At 41.0% G+C, this 18,075-nt stretch overlaps 1 protein-coding gene across 2 annotated transcripts in view; it reads left to right on the top strand.

Annotated features, from left to right (window-relative positions):
• The first annotated feature begins 13,802 nt into the window (after positions 1 to 13,802).
• COL8A1 (collagen type VIII alpha 1 chain) overlaps positions 13,803 to 18,075 on the top strand; it is a 122,078-nt gene continuing 117,805 nt past the window's right edge. Inside the window, exon 1 of one of the 2 annotated variants that reach the window (XM_006130674.4) lies at positions 13,803 to 13,956. The gene's annotated coding sequence lies outside the window, so the exon portion shown is untranslated. Of the gene's footprint in view, positions 13,957 to 13,982; positions 14,090 to 18,075 lie in introns of those variants that run through there. The other variant, XM_075907130.1, reaches the window with a different exon arrangement.

Below are 18,075 nucleotides of genomic sequence, written 5' to 3'. Positions count from 1 at the left end.
TTATAGATTCTTTTCCCATGCATATTATGTTACAATTAATTCTAAATGTCTTTCAGGACTATGGAAAATGTGATGCCATCAAAATATTGTTACTTTAGCAATTTAGACTGTTAAATAAATTCTCTTAAGTCCCTTTCTATAGCTACTTGACACAGTGAGTATATTTTAAAGTGACTGGTCTAAACATACCCACATTCCCTTTGCATCTACTATCCAAGCTACATATAAAGATTAATCCCAGCTCCTGTTTTAAAATAAATAAAAAAATGAATGCTGGATTAACCTGTTCAAATAAAAGACGACATCATCTCAGCAAGTCACCCCAACTCAAAACAACCGTCTAAAAATCAACAGTTCTACTGGGAAAAAAATGTTAAATCATTTTTACTTTTGAGGATTTGTCCACTTTCTGCTTCCCCCACATCTGGAAGGAAGTATGATTAAATAACATGAGACAGGCTAATCTCAAGGGGATAAATAACTTGACTGGCAGCAAAAGTACAGTGACCTATCCATCTGAAGTTTTCCTAGAGCAGCAGTTCTCAAACTGTGTTGCAGGACCCCAAAGTGGTTGGCATCCCATTTTAATAGGGTCATCAGGGTTGGCATTGGGCTTGCTGGGGCCCAAGGCTGAAACCAACACTCAAGCCCCAATGCTTGTGGCTGAAGTTGACACCCCAGCTCCACCACCTGGAGTGGAAGGCTTGGGGGCGGGGCTTAGGCCTCAGAGTTGTGTAGTACTTTTTGTTGTCAGAAGAAGGTTGGTGTGCAATGATGTTTGCAAACCTTGAAAGTGCCCAACATGAAGTAATTTAGGCTTGTTTAAAGTTGTCCCTAGAGGATATCATCGCAAACTCTGCTTTATGTCTCTCCAAGCTTTGTTTTTACATTAATTATTTTTAAAGTGTGAGTATCATAAAGTCTTTAACTAAGATTTTCAGAAGCATTAAGGAACTTGGGGTGGCCAACTTAAGATACCTTATCAGGCCCTGATTTTCAGAAAGTAGACACTTAACACTTTTTGAACAATCGGGCCCTTTTTAAATATGTTTGAGGTTGGGAACTCAAAAACTGAAGCACTCAAATCACTTGCCACTTTTGAAAATCCTGGCCTTTGTCTTAATTTCCCTGTAGGAAGATGATGGCCAGCAGAGGTATTTTGAGTCTCATCTGGGTTCAGACTTTTCCTTTTCAGCAGCTCATTCCACAGTCACCACCCTCAACCACGTACATTTTCTCTCCAATTCTCACAAACCTTGTCCTGCCATTTTTTAGACTCATTGTCTGAGAAGTGCGCAACAGTCTCATTGACTCATGACTGGAGAGGCTTTGTCTGATGTAGACCTGTCCTGACATTTTGCAAGGCCTTGAGGATTAAGACCCATGCTTAGACTGATCACCAGGCAACACTCGCCAACAGTCACCATACACTGTTAGCTGCAGTTACTGCAAATTCTTGTTCAGTAATCCTTATTCTCTTTCAAAGAGAGTTCTGCTTGAGCACAGATGAGCAGGGCCTGAAATGCCTCAGATCTTACAACTTTAACCTCTCACTTATCTTCAAGCTCCTTGCAATTTCTTTCCAAATATTAGAAATATACAAATGCTACAAAGGCCCATATCCATATGCTGCTCTAGGTGCTCTTGACATAGCCTAAAATACATCCTTCATTTCTCCTGCATGGGGCATTAAGATAAGAGCGGCACAGTTCAGACAGAACATGCTCATAGCTGAAAGGCTTACTTCCCAAGATTCAAAAGCCTGAACATCACAGTTAAGATCTACCTTAAAAAACACGGGTTGTTACAATTTTCTTAACTGCCATAAAATTAGCCTATGGGCTATTCCGAGCAAATGATTTTTTGGATTAATGAAAATGCTTTAACTGAAATAAAGTACAGGGAGAAAAAACCACCTAGAATTCCAAATCGTTCACAGAATGCATGTGTGCTCATGTGAATGCATGCCCCGCCTCCCCAACTACCCCTTAGAAAAGCATGAGAAAAGTTGGACTTGTCACATTAGGCATTCATTCAACTGTAAATGGTGTGCACTGGGAATCTTGTTTGGAAATGTGAGAACAGATTTTCCCATATTTCCAAACCCTTTTTTTCTGGTCCACATACTTCAAATAAACCTCTATAATTATGGCTGCTTATCCAAACCAAAAGTGAACTCAGAACCTTTTAAATTCACACTCATCTCTAGGATATTGGGAGGAGCGATCAGCATTAGTAGTAGCATCAGTTACTTTGCCAGACAGAACCCATAAGGTGAATAACACTACATTCCTGAAGTCCTTTGGGAGGAATTGTTCCAGTGCTGTTCAGAAATTTAGTGATCAGCTCACAGAGGTTGTACATATTCCAAAAATTAACAAATAAAAAGAACCAGCTGCTGTATTTCTCTAATTGTCAAAAACTTAGTCTAAATCCTATGGGACAAAATGATCTTTACTTAGTGTTTATTAAAATGTTAACAGTAAAATACTAAAATATAAACATTCAACAGTTTTAGAAAAAATCACAGTTGAATATCTCTTTCGATCCAACATAAATACAAATAATGATTAAAAGATATGAAATGCTTTCAAATATGGGCTGAGCAGAGAGGCTTACTCAGATACTGGGCAAAATACCCACTGCAAAACACACTGAGTTCAGAAGAGAAACTATAGTAATTCATTCTGTCTTTTGTAATTGGAACTGGGTATATGACAGATCCTTGTAGTAAATGCTCCTGCACTTTGTAAAACCACCCAAAATCAAGTAGTTATGATAAACACTACACTAGTGTTTCTCAACCTTTTTTTTATAAAGTACCCCCTTTAAAAAAAAGATAAGTACCCCCTCTTTAAAAAAAATAAAATTAGAAGTACCCCCAGTACTTACAGTTTTCAGACACACAATTTTTTCTACCATTGCAACACATTTGTTTAAACAACTTAGTCGTAGCTGGGCAGGCGATGACATTTTGGGGTATAAAAAGTACAAAAATAATAAAGTGCTGTAAAACTTACAACAAAAATTCAGTTTTCTCCAAATTTCAGTTGTGTTGACGTACCCCCCCAGACTTCTCTTGAGTACCCCAAGGGTACTCGTAGCACTAGTTGAGAAACACTGCACTACACTAGTTTAAAATACCCAAGCTGAGTATTTAACTTCAAAATGGAAACAATAAGGACTTCAATCAACAGATTGGGATTATAAAACAAACATTCTCTGTTTTCACAGTACACTCTTAATGGGTGTACAGGCTGGACCTCCCTGGTGCGGCACCCTCAGGACATGACCAGTCCCGGATGAGGGATTTTGCCGGATCAGGGGAGGTCATTTTGGACCCCTGCCACCAGCCCCACTGGCTCAGTCACTGGCCTCCTGGCTGTTCTCCTCCTCCTGTTAGCCCCCCTGCACTGCTGACCCCACTGGACAGCCATTGCTGCCATGGCTCCAGGAGTAGCAGGACAGCAGCACGCACTGTGCTGGAGATCCGGGACCCACAAGACAGTTGTGCGCACTGTACTGGAACTATGGGACCCAATGGGCAGCCGCGCGCCGTGGGTCCCTGCGCCATTGAGCTAGTCCCACCGGGAAGCCACATGCTGGGTCTTCCAATGCCACTGGGCGGCCCTGCTGTCAGCTCACTGCAGGCAGCCCCTTGCCCTGCCAGCCTCACAGTGATCCTTGCCGCTGGCCCTCTACCAGGACTCTCTGGTCCTGCAACATCCATGCCAGACCATGGATGTTGCCAGGCCAAAGAATCCTGGTTAAAAGAGTTTCAACCTGTACTGTGCAAACTTCTCATATTAATACTCAGTGGATCATCACAGAAATCTCTGCATCTCCCAAGGAAAGGGTCCAGTACTTTTCTTTTTTCTTCAGTGGAAGAACAAGATTGTCTCAAAGTTGTCCTAAGTCCGGACACTTGACTTTCCCAGTCTAACAATGAATCCAATGGGCTCTGATTAGTCAAATGTATTGTGGTTGCCCAAGAAGTGTCAACTGAGTGTATCTGCTATGCTATTGTGTATTCCTGGCAGGTAAGTTGCTGCAAGTGTCACATGGTGATGGATGGACCAGTTCTACAGATGGTCATTTTTTGTACATAGGGAATGGGACTAGACTCTACCCTGCCTATTGACTTAAAACATGCACATCATGCTGTCGGGAGTATAAGTATGATTGTATTGCCTATGTGGGGGCAGAAATGCCGACACGCCTTTTGTACTGCTCTGAGCTCTAAGACGTTCATATGAAGTCACATCTCTGTGAATATCTACCTGCCCTGTGCTGTTTGTTGTCAGAGGTGAGCACCCCAACCCAAAAGTGAGGCATCTGTGTATGGATGGGGTTTCCTGATGGAAGGGGATGCCACAGAGGATATTTGCTGGGATGTACGAAGGATAGCTTGTTTCTCAGTACTGTGACCTGTCTGCTTAAAGAGCGCCTCATGGGAATGTATATCATTGTGAGCTATCTCTGTAGGCATCACATGTGGAGTCTGGAGTACTTGACAACATAAGTGGTCACTGCCGTGTATCCCAGGAGTTGAAGGCAGGTCAATATTGAAGCATGGGGGATGGCGGTTACAACATTTATGAGGTTGACTAGGGTAGTGAATCATTACCGCAGTAGAAATGTGCAGGTATGGGTGGAATCTAGGAGGAGTCTGGTAAATTCCAACCATTCAGATGGTTTGAGGACGGATTTTTACTTGTTGATGAAAAATCCCTGGCTTTGGAAGAGTTCTCTGGTCTTGTGGACCAGTTTGTCATTTTGACATATGTTGAGCCTTTCCATTGTGTGGAGGACCTTATCGGTTTTGGCAAAAAAGAGCTTGTTATTTTCAAAAGGGTACGTCCTCCACCTTGATCTGCAGTTCTTTGGGGATTCCCGAAGATTGGCAGCAAGATGCCCGTTGCATGCTTATTGCCATTATAGTGGCATGAACAGCTAAGTCAGCTACATCCAATGCTAACTGAAGTGACCTGTGAGCTATGGTCTGTCCCTCCTTTACAACTGACTTCAGAATGGATCATTTCTGTTCAGGGAGGTATTTCATAAGTTCTTCCAATTTGGCATAATTGGAAAAAAATCATAGTTCGTCAAAAGGGCAGAGTAGTTGGCTGTTCTGAGCTGTAGTGTGAAGGAGGAGTATATGTTTTGGCCGAATAAATCCAGCCTCTTATGGTCTTTGCCCTGTGGGGCTGTCTTGTATGATGGCTGTTTATTACTATGGTGGACTGCATTGACAAGTGAATTAGATTGAGGGTGGGAGAAGAGGAAGTCCATGGCCTTTGCTGGGACAAAATATTTTCTATCAGCCTTTTTGTGCATTGTTGTTACAGAGGCCAGTATCTGCCACAGTTTGGCTGATGCCTCCATAATAGCTTTATCAACAGGCAGTGCGATCTTAGATGCTGCCATGAGTTGTAAAATCTGGAGGAGTTTGTGCAGCTTCTCTTGTACCTCTGGGAGTGGTATCTTCTGATTTGCTGCCACTCTTTTGAACGATTCCTAGAATTGTTTAAGGCCATATGAGGGTGAGGGTGCCATTGTGGATATCACTGCTTCACCCAAAGATGAAGAAGAGTTATAAGGTAGGGAGACTTCTGCTGCTTAAGTCTCTGAGATATCATCCCTGTCTTGAACATCCTCCTGCTGAATCTCCATGGGAGGGATGCTCGGAGCTGATGGGAGAGGTGTCAGTGCTTGCCTTGCTGGGGTGGATATGGCCAAGGTTATCCATACTATGGTTGAACGTGCGAGGTGTGGTGAAGCTTCACGTGGTGTGATAGCCAAGGAGGTACTCTGAGTGGGAGAGGAGTGTTGGGATGAGAACTTGCTCTCATGCTCCTCTGCCTTGGGATCACGGTGGGATGAGAGATCCGGTAACACTGGAGGGCAGTCTGAAGCCTGACCTGGTGAGTGGTCAGTGCAAAATAGTGGGGAGTGCAGTACCGATGAGACTACTATGTCTCCCTGGTCCAGAAACTGTGACGGTGTGAGGTGTGGTGGTGCCAGAGCAGTGCCATGGTCCATTCCCTTTCACACTGTGGGTGGCAGGGTGCCAGGTCTAATGCTTGCTGTTGGGTGATGACTTGGCACTGGAGCCAGTATTGTCCTCAGTGCTGAGTCCTGAGATGTAGTGGTCAGTGCTGTAGAAGGAGTGGAGAATCTAGACTTCAAGTTGGTGCCCAAAATGGCCTATGTCTGTGCAGTGCTGGAATTCAAATCCCGGGCTTCATTTGCGGTATGCCTACATTACCCCGGTAGTTCGAACTAGCGGGATAGTGTAGACATACCCTTAGAGACTAACAAAAATATATAGTATCATGAGCTTTCCTGGGAAAACCCACTTCATCAGACGAACTTTCGTTAGTCTCTAAGGCGATCTCTACACGGCACGCTTATTTCGAAATAACAGAGTGTGCATCTACATAGGAAGCCCATTATTTTGTAATAATTTCAGAATAATGGGCTTCTTAGTCTGACTTCCATAACCCTCATTTCATGAGGAGTAAGGGAAGTTGAAGGAAGTGCTCTACCCTAAGTGCTCTTCCTTCGACTTCCTGCTGTGTGGACAGCGCTAAAAGTTGCGTAGCTGAAGTTGAAATACCTTAACTCAATTGATATAGCTGAAGTTGCGCATCTTAACTTGACTTCAGTCCTGCTGTGTAGATGAACCCTAAGGTGCCACATGACTACCATGTTACAGACTAACATGGCTACCCCTCTGAGACTATTTGACTGAGGAGAGAATGAAAATAACAACTGAAAAATTGTGTAGGAAAACAGCAAAATATTCTGTTTTGCTGGTGGAAATGGCACAATATAAACATATTGTCAAACAAACATCAGTTCTATTTTCCTCTTCCCTTATGGGCATGGCAAGTAAAATCTTGATTTGGTAAATCACCAAAGTTGTGAAAAGGAGAAGCACTTTTGGATTTCATTCCCTAAGTTGTGACATAATCACCAAGTGAGGGAAAAAAACTTTCCACCCATCCCAGAGCTTCCTCCAGCCTGACAGTTGCCTCTCCACAATTATAATAATGGCTGTCTACGTGAGAATCAGGCTGGACAGAGCACTCAAACATATTGTGAGTCATCATGCTATGGGAGTTTAGAGCTCTTGTTTCCAGAGTTCCCAGCTCTTAGGAACAGTTCACTGAACTTCTTAAATAACAAAACAGAAGAAGCTCACAAAATAGCTTCCCTAGCTCATAAGAGACATGTAGTTAGCCTAGAGCTCTTTGGGCAAAGTCGGCAAAGTTTAACGCTTTCATTAAAAACAGAGTCACAGAGAACATTAAGCAGCAAACCACCAGCCATAGCTGAATACTTCTCACAACTTAACAAATTAAAATAAATGGAAACTATGACATTTTTGTAAGGTACATTGAGCTGACAGGCTCTTAGTATGAAACATTCACCCACCCATAATATGAGCTGTTATACCAGAATACAGATCCTGAGTAAGAATTGCAGGATTGGGTCCTAGCTCTGTTGACACAAGTGACAGTTTTATCACTGGTGTTCATGGGACCAGGATTTGGCCTTTACTCCAGATTTAGACTAGATTGAAGGTGACCCACTAATTCCACTATAATATCTGCAGGTAAATTGCATTCATGTGTGGCTTCCCTAATCTGAAATTTCAATGGTATAATTTGAAGAAAGCATTTGATTCTAACAAAAATGTAGGTTTTGTGTGTCCTCTGCGAAGTTTCCATTCATTTATATGAAGAATAGTTTATTTTTTGTTAACATTTATATTTATTAGTGACCAGGGTTTGTTCTTGCTTGCTTGTTTTAAAAGCTCTTGGAATTCGGAACTTTTGATGTTACATTTCCTATTGAAACACTTGTGACAGATAACTAATGGTATACATGTGAACTGTCCAATTATTTCCAGCTGGGAGAGAGTTAATCTAGTAAACGGAAGGGAGTCTTGAGACTTAGGCATATGTTTTCATATGTATTTTAATTTAGGAATTTATGCAAAGGTACAAAGGAATGCTTCCAATATAGCGGAACAAATTCTGCTATTAGCTCTGCTAGCTTCTAGATGATTTTGCTAGACAGAAGTGAGGGCAGAATTTCTCCCATTAGATAGTTATAAGGAAGCTCATGATCAACATTCAGTTTGCATGAGTTTTCCCCAATGCTGGAGAAAAATTTTAAATGATAGCTAGGGATGAACATAATGGTTTATTAATGTTTGTAATACTGGACAATTTGACCTTTCATACCAATTAAATTAATGTCAATTATATCTCTAACTTTTTTATTAATTGACAAAATTATGGGCAAGAATACCAGGATGACCTGATTTTTTCCCACAAATCAGGTGGAACTGAAGAAAGGTTTAATCCTCAAAATATTCATCAAAAAATTAATTATTCATTTTTAACAAATATGCATTGTTTTTAGCAATGGATAAAGATTAAACATTTTAATTTGAGCACTGAGCATCCTTATCAAAATTTGGCTATAAAAGTGCAGGATATTTCTGTGGAATGATCAATTTCACAAGACAAATTCAGATTTTTAGGCCAGAAGGAGCCATTACAATCAGTTGGTCTGACCTTTTGCATGAAGCCCAGAACTCTTCTGTTCCATCTGCTTTAGCAAGATATCCAGTCTTGACTTAAAATCTGCAAGTGATGGAAAATCAACTTCATCCACAGGTATGTTGCTCCGCAGATTAATTATCCTCACTGTTAAAAATTTGCACTTTATTTCTCATCTGGATGTGTCTAGATTCTGCTTCTAAGCTTTGGATATCTCTAGATATTCTCTGTGTGTTGTATGCTGTACTGATACAGTGCATGTGGGATATGCAAACAATTAAGGACACTATAAGAATACAGTACAGGCAGTCCCTGGGTTACGTACAAGATAGGGACTGTAGGTTTGTTCTTAAGTTGAATTTGTATGTAAGTTGGAACTGGCTTCCAGATTCAGCCGCTGCTGAAACTGACCAGCGGCTGACTACAGGAAGCCCGAGGCAGAGTTGCTCTGCCCTGGGCTGCCTGGACCCTGCACCTGGCACGGGCACCGTAGCCAGCCCGTGCCCCTTTAAGGGGTCCGTGGCCGGGAGGGGGGCAGACGAGTTTCCCTGGTGTTGGCCAGAGTGGCCACCAGGGAAACCTGGGGAGGGCTAGCCTCCCACTAGTTCGAATTAAGGGGCTACACACCCCTTAATTCGAACTACCTAGTTCGAACTAGGCTTAATCCTCGTAAAATGAGGTTTTCCTAGTTCGAACTAAGCGCTCCGCTAGTTCGATTTAAATTCGAACTAGCGGACCGCTAGTGTAGCGCCTATTAAAGTTAATTCGAACTAACGTCCGTTAGTTCGAATTAACTTTGTAGTGTAGACATACCTATAGTCACCTAGAACACATAACCTGAGGTTTCACAATTTAGTCTAATTTCTGACCCAGTGTTGAGTTGGCATGTGGGTGGTACTCTGGGAGGACTCTGGTCAAGTTTATCAACAAATGTCTGCATGTCACCATCTAGGACAAGGTCAGGGGGAGGAGGGAAGACAATGAATCAGCTTTAAAAAACACTGTATGTTCGCTCTCTTCTCGTACTTTCCCTCTCAGTTTGTGCATCTTTATAGTAAACGTTATCGCTCTATATAAAATGCACCAATGTAGCATTAATCTTTTAAAAGGCAGGCAAATCTGCCTGAAAGACTTTGGGAGAGCTTAGAATGATGGGAAACATGACAGAAAATGGAATATTGCCTGGAACCACACATTAATAAATATACTTTTAGACAAGTGGAGAAATCATTAATATCTTCTGTATTACAGTCAATAAATAAAATGAAAGGAAGAATTCCTTTCCACAAGGGTTTTGTACATTAACAAAGTACTACCTGCAGGCTGTTCTGAATGACTTTATAATAATAAACATCACGAACAAATCTCAAAAGTATTTTTAAAAATGTGGTGTGTCATAAAAGAAGTTGGAAGTGTTGACTTTTAGCACATGATGTTACTATGGTCTTATCTCTGCTTTACATTGGAAGGCACCTATCTGGTTTGCATTAAAAAAGTCTGGGTTTTTTTCCGCCCCTGGGCTTCCAATATTCTGTCAGTTACAGCACTATTCAGCTGTTCTGAAGTCCAACTCTTGTAACTATCACTCTTAGCAAATTAGCTACCTATTGGCCATGTCTATACTAGGAAAATATTTCAAAATTAGTAAATTTGACTTAACTCCCAATTTAAAAAATTCAAACTAGCGTGTCCACACTACAGGGAAACCTCGAAATTTGTCTGAGACAGGCATCATCAATGTGGACATGCTACCTCGGATTCAGAGCCCCAAGAAGCAGTGGGGGGTAATTAGTTTGAAATAGCAGCACCGGAAGGTCCACACTACTGTTGTTGAGAAATAACTATTTCACAATTAGCATTCTCCTGATGAAAAGCAGGAATACAAATTTTGAATTACGCAGCCCGTTATTTCGAAATAATGGGGTTGGTAGTGTGGATGCTCCACTTACAAATTTGGCCTGGGAGTGGTTATTTCAAAATAAAGTCCGAGTGTAGACCAGGGCTATTGTGACATTATGTAATCCACTGTTTCTTTCCTAAGGGACAATCTGCCATCCATTCATATCATCAGTCATACTGTAGCCAGATTCCTTAGTTGATCCAACTAATTCTCCTATCAAGTGATTTTCCTAGCATGTACCTTCAACTACAGACAAGCAGCAGAGAAATTGCTATGTTAAGTATTTCTTCAGCTTCAAGATGCCAGTCATCCCTATGGAAGTCATAGCAAACACCTTCACTTTTCTTTACAGTTCTTTTACAGGTTACAGTGGTACAATGCTACATATATCAACTGTGTTACACTGAGTTTAAACGCAACTTACACAGTGGGGAACATGGCCTAGCCTTGGAGGGGATTAAAAAGACTTCTTAGCAATAACCCAGTTCCTTTGTTGGAATCAGTTCATCCATTGGAAAACAGGATTACAGCCATCTAAAATAATGCAGGGTTATTACTACAAATAATACTCTGATCACTTACTGTACATTTCTATTTAAAAGATCCTCAATGAGTAACCCACACATTTAATGCAGCTGTAGCTCTGCTCTGCATTTAAAAAAAAAAAGATGTCTTCCACCATGTTCTTTAGCCTGAAAGCTCCAGGGACCACTTATTTTAATAGAAGCCATTGATTTAAAGACAAAAGGGCAAATACATTTAATATCAGATCTGCAGCCTCTAAAGAAAGTTTTGTAGTAATTATCCTCCTAATGGCCCCCAAGAGCATCTTTTCATATTCTTTATGTCATGTACTGTAGACTTTATTAACACTCTTTTAGAAATATATGCTACAATGAATTACCATGTTATGAAAGCTAAAAGGGCACTTGTAACTGAACTGGTTGGATAGTCATGTCATTAATTTATGTATAGAGAAAAGAAAAATTGAAAGGGGTGAGAGTGGATGTCTACTCTGAATTCACTATTTTTCGGCATAATTAAGGCTTTAGCTGCATTGCGTAACATAAAAATCTTAGGGCCTTGCAGTCACTGAAGTTAATGCCAACTCCTCCATGTATATCATTGCAAGTCAGAAGTGCTCAGCATTTTTTGAAATCAAGGCACACCTAATTAGGTTCCTTAATATGGATTCAGGGGCATTAGGACCCAGGTTTCAAGTGGCTGGCATAAGTGTGCAGGCTCTGCAAGCATCTACGTCTCAATATCATAGGTGCTGGAACTAGCGGTGGGGGCCAGGGTGCTGCAGCATCCTCTAGCCTGAATTGTTTTCCATCGTATAGAGGTTTCCAGTTTGATTCAATGGCTCTCAGACCCCCACTCTACAAATTGTTCCAGCACCTCTGCTCAATATCCAGAACAATAGCAAACACTGTAGCCAGACTGGTGTCTCAATCCAAGAAGTGGAACCATGTCATAGCTGACCTCCATGACCTCCTCCATGGACTTCTTTTATCCTTCCCCTGTGAAGTCATATGCTCCTGCTCCCTCATCTCATACACACAATGATTTCGAGATGACAAGTGGAGGACATGTCTCACCCAGCTCCTTCCTATTCTGCTGAGGCATGTCCCATATGCTGTGTCAACAGGGCTCCTTCACTCTCAAATATGTTACTTCCCAAACCTTAATCTAGTTGTACTCCTGCTCTGCCTCTTTACCTGGCTCCATCTGCCTTGGCCTCCTCTCAGGTGCACCCGCATCTCTTTTCTCATTCACTGCATTTGTCAGTGTCCTTATTTAAAACAATTTTGAACAGTATATGATCACATATTCATTTGTATTATGACAGGACCCAAAGATCTCAAACAGGATCAAGGCCCATTTACACTGGGGACTGTAAAGCTAAAGTATTTCTAAATACAAAGTATCTGTCTCATCTTGAGAAGCCAATCAATGAGTGGATATCCCAAGGCTAGTCAGGAGCAACCTTGGCTAGTGAGTGGGTTCCATGAGTGGCCCTTCTGCATTTCAGTAGGCTGCACGATTATTGTAACCAAGACAGTCTCCTGGGATCGGGTAGTTTGACTAGCTGCACTTACGTACCTAGAATTTGCAGGGTGTGTCGATTGAACCTTAGCAGCACTTTGATTGGATGCAGAGGGAGCGCACGCCTCTCACAGTTAATGTTGTGGGCAATCAGTATGCGCCTCACTTCAGGTGCTCTTGCTTTACATTTGTGTCACGTTAGTAATACCGGTAGGAAAAATAACTACACAGCTGGAAACCAGCAACCTCAGCAACCCTGCACATGGGCAACGGTGAACAAAATATCTCGCAGGCCGCACATAGAACTTCAGTGGGCTGCAGATTGCAGAGTGCCCTAAACACTGTGAAGTCATCTCCCATGTGTTCTAAAAGCAGTGAATGAATTGAATGAGCAATGAATAATTTTCCACAACAACCCCCAGGAGTGAGTGCCTTTTGTCTCTGCTTGCTTTTTTCAGGCTAGAACATGGGGAAAATCGTTTGGAATTTAGACACAAGGACAAACTGCTCAAAATAAGATGGATTCAGCAAGCAGCTGGCACATGCTGCAGCTGCATCAAGAAAAAAATCAGGTAGCACGACAGAGGAAATTAGGAGTCTTCTGTAAAGATGATTCTAGTGCAGGTATGGATTGTAAGGAAAGCCTAAGCCCTGCATAGTAGGGAATTTAAAGATCGAACAGCTGCTTTCTTCTATGAAAGAGAATCCATGAAGAAACATGCCTGCTCTGCCGCTAACTACTTTGGATTATTGTCCTATTGATACAAAAGTCCTTAAAACTAAGTGAGGTGCGACCTTGGATCTTTATAACTATATGATATACCAGAGCTGGACCACAACTTTTTGGCACATGAGGCGGGGAGCTCAAATGACGCCCCCATGTCCCCTCGCTTGGGCCAAAACTTTGAAAGGTCTCAATTCTGCCTTCTTCCTGTTCTACTCCTCTCATGGTATTGCAGAGAGAATACAACTGCACCAGCAGCAGACACAATTTTCTACACTCTTGAGTTCTAGGGGCACTCCTCACCCCCCCACAGTCTGGCACCTGATGCGGCCACCTTAGTTCACCTCATGGTAAGGCCAGCCCTGTGATATAATGGAATAACTTACCAGCTAGAAATAATATAAATGCGATAATCAAATGAGGAATACAAAACAAATAAATACGTTAGGATTTTTTTCCTCTGTGAATACCATTCAAACTCTCTCTTCCTCCTCTCCCTCTCACTCCCTGAAGAACAGATTCCACGGTACAGTGCCTTTTGAGTTCTGCCTGCTTGTTTTTTCACTGCCCACCTACTGTAAGGAGTAGCTCCTCCCACCTGCACATAAAAGCCAAGTGCCTGCTACCAGCAGCTGATCAGAGCACTTTCACAGTCCTCCACAATTGCGAGCCAGTCATCTCCTCTCTTTGGAACTTGTGCACTCAAGGTAAGATTATTGCTACTTCAAGCTTCTCTTCTACCAGTCTCGTTTTGAGGAAGTCTAAATGTCAGCTGAACCACTGTCTTGCTGTGTGCTGTTGGTGGAGCTTTTTTCAGATGTCAAGACATCTGACATTTAGGTTAGTAACTTACTGTTGTTTTAGCAATGAAATGAAAACATATCTTGCTGAGAAAGACTAACATATGAGATGGGGAAAACACTTCTTTTCTGTTCTGATTGATTTTTAAAAGTTTAGTACTATACCCAGTAAAAATTTAACATTTTTACCCTGTTAATATTTTCCACCTCAGTGAGGATAACTCAGTCAAAATTATCAACAAAAGTGCACACTAAAGATACCTAACATTTTCCCTTAAAATATACAGTAAACTCAAAAGGCCTGCTGGTTATTTGGGGTGTTTTTTTAAAATGTACAAGACAGCTTCAGCAACTACTGCCTTCACAAAGGAACAATAATAAGGTGGATATTAAAAGGGGAGGACATTCACCATGTGAGATTAAACATGATTTAAGTACATATTTTAAGAGCAAAATTCCACCTCTTGCAACAATAGATCATGTATAAAAACACTGTGTTGATGAATTATATCTATAGCTGTTTGAACTATATTTATAAATATATAAAGTTGTCTTCATATAAAATTTTGAATATTAAAGAGATCAAATATTTTAGCCTAAATGAGATAGTTAAGAAGCTAAAAACATTGAAGGAGAAAATATTTTAAAGATGTTTTAACTTTCCTCTTTCTCTATTCATCTGTCCATCCTCTCAGAGATTAAATGATTTGTCCCAGTTTCTCAAGTTGTGGGCAAGAGTATTTTTAACACTTGGTCACCTGTTTAAACAAATTCCATCATACAAATCCTAATCCTAGAATTCCTCCATAGTATTTATTCAGCAATGAGAGAAATCAAGAATTAATAGTATGAGAACAATAGATATTGATTGCTGTGCACATACTCTGTATGTAGTACATTTCTGCAGTTAAAAACTGGTATTGTCTTCATTGTAGCCATAAATCTCCTTTTCAAGTAAATCTTTGCTTTCCTTCCTGAGACTTTTTAAATGACAAAATGTCTTTTTATTACCATCTCTGCACAATAGCTACGAATATAGTAGCTACAAAAGTTTTATAACCTCAGCATAACTGTTCATGCTACTGTTTTCTGTGCAGTGTACCTAGGAGATCTTTCCTGCATCTTATGCATTATCTATTTCATCTTTCAAATGAAAATAAAAAATGAACATCCTCAACTGTTAGCCTGAAAGGTTACATAAGTGTTTAAAAAAAAATCCTGAGGTTGCTACTAAGCACAAAATACAGTACATTCCACAGCATGCTTAGGTTTGAATAAAAACTGTTCTTTTTGAAAAAAACATTAATCCATTTTAACTTCTTCCATGAGACTTACAAAGAAAGCTTAATAGTTTTTTCCTAGCTGACATTCTAACACTTAATTGTAAATTCTTGATATTTTTGTAAAGAAGACCAAAGAAAATACAATTTTAGGAATGTATTCTTTGTGGAATTTAGCTTGAAGTAAAATCATACCATGAGGTCTTAGTTCTGATGCACTCTGTTTACCTTATCTGGTAGAACAGTTCATAGAAATAAATGTGAAATGTGTTATTTTTGCATTTGAAAATATATCCTCAAATGTTGTAGCTAATTAAACTAAACTAGAATCTCCTGAGGGCAATTTATCCTTTACAATGGACAGTTAATTCAGCTTAGCATCATTTCATAATACTGGACTGAGGAAAGTGGGATGCAAAATAAGTAATCATTCTAGATGTGTGCTTTTAAGGTTTGTAACACAGCCCTCATTTTTCTTGGTGCTGAAATGAAAACTGATTTTTAGGAAGTCTAATTTCTGCTCAAAGAGCAAATAATACTGTTCAGTTTGAACAGCAAAACAATGTCCATAGATGAACCCAATCTGTGCTTAGTCTGTAAGGGTATGTCTACACTACCACCCTAGTTTGAACTAGGGTGGTAATGTAGGCAACCAGAGCTGCAAATGAATCCCGAGATTTGAATTTCCTGGGCTTCATTTGCATAAAGCCGGGCGCCGCCATTTTTAAATGTCCGCTAGTGCGGACATACCCTTATAAGTCTAAATGTGCTGGAGCTCATCCAAGGCAAGCCCTAAGACAAATTAAGTACTGCACCCAGTCTTTTGGTGGAGATATATTACAAATATTAGGACTGAGAGTGGAAGCAGGTGCTCAGATATGAGCAGAATGAGCATGGTACAAAAAACCCTGGGTTGATGGAATGCATTAAAGCCACACTGAAGGGAACATACTGAAGATAGAAAAATATCGGGGTAGATGTGTCCAGTCATTTATTTCAGTGTTGGCACTTATGTTCTAATACTATTCATTAAAGGACATGTCTACACTAGGAAATTATTTCAAAATAACTAAATTTGAAATAATAGCGTCTAAAATAACTATTTAAAAATAAGCTTATACCCCAAGGGCATGTATACACAGCAGCATTATTTCTAAATAGCAGAGAGCATGTCTACACCTCAAGCCCATTATTTTGAAATAATTTCGAAATAATGGGCTTCCATAACCCTCATTTCATGAGGGGTAGGGGAAGTCAGAGGAAGAGTGTTCCTCCTTCGACTTCCTACTGTGTAGACAGCACCTAAAGCTGAGTTAAGGTACTTCAACTTCAGCTATACAGTTAATGTACCTGAAGTCACATAGCTTAATTCGACTTTAGCCCACAATGTAGATGTACCCCAAGAAATCAGGAGTTATTATTTTGAAATAACCATCCCCTTATTTTGAAATTACAGGCTCGGAAGTGTGGATGCTCTACTTGTTATTTTGAAATAACAGGAGTTATAAGGGCCCCTGGGCTAAGGGGCCAATCTAGAGAATCCTCTGAACTGTCATTCATACTTAAATTTGACACTTATCACCTAGGTCTAAACAAAGACATTAAATAGCTTCCCCAATTATCACCTCTAATATCATTAGCTCACAGACATTTACCTCCCCTCCTCATCCCCCTTCTGTTCTGCAATGTGATTTGTCCTTTTCATATGTGTTCATTTTTTTTATTGTATCCTTTGGTATATATGGTTGTGACTATTTTCTTCCACTATTTGATCTGAGGAAGTGGGTCTGGCCCACGAAAGCTCATCATCTAATAAACCATCTTGTTAGTCTTTAAAGTGCTACATAGTCCTGTTTTTTACTGATATTAAGGGGCTCTGTACCAGTCCCTTTGTTACATAAGCTAAACCATTGCTTACTTTGTAGACAGTAATCACCATTGCTGTGGTGTCAGAGTGCCTCATAAACATTCCTGGTCATAGGGGCCTTTGGGGGCACTGTCTCCTCTCTCTCTCTTTTTTTTAATAGAAATGTTCATGGTGGACATAGAGCCCTGAGAGAGAACTCTGAGCATGTGAGACAGACAATTAAAAGAACTAACACGGATCAGAAATGCTGTGTATTAGAATGGGAAGAACCAAGACCAAGAGGCTTGTGCAAATGACCTGATGAAGGAAGGTAGCAGTTTGTAATGCACCTTGAAGGGCTGCTATATAAACTAACGAACAGGTATAAATGTAGAGTCTGTAGTGAAATCAAAGAAATGTGAATCGGTTTGAAACAGAAGGGTTTACAGGCAGTCCCCGGGTTACGTACAAGATAGGGACTGTAGGTTTGTTCTTAAGTTGAATCTGTATGTAAGTCGGAACTGGCGTCAGCCGCTGCTGAAACTGATCAGTTTCAACCGCGGCTGAATCTGGACGCCAGTTCTGACTTACATACAGATTCAACTTAAGAACCCCAGGCATCCCCAAGTCAGCTGCTGCTGAAACTGATCAGCGGCTGATTCCAGGAAGCCTGGGGCACAGCAACTCTGCCTCGGGCTTCCTGTAGTCAGCACTGGTCAGTTTCAGCAGCGGCTGACTTGGGGACGCCTGGGGCAGAGCAGCTGGGGTGCTGCTAGGTTGCTCCAGTAGTGCGGCTCCTCGGTGCTACTGGAGCAACCCAGCAGCACCCCAGCTGCTCTGCCCCAGGCGTCCTGATTCAGTTGCTGCTGAAACTGACCATCAGCGGTTGAATCAGGACGC

This window comes from Pelodiscus sinensis, chromosome 1, assembly GCF_049634645.1.
Source record: "Pelodiscus sinensis isolate JC-2024 chromosome 1, ASM4963464v1, whole genome shotgun sequence".
Lineage (NCBI taxonomy): Eukaryota > Metazoa > Chordata > Testudines > Trionychidae > Pelodiscus > Pelodiscus sinensis.
This window is presented reverse-complemented; position numbering and strand designations above follow the sequence as displayed.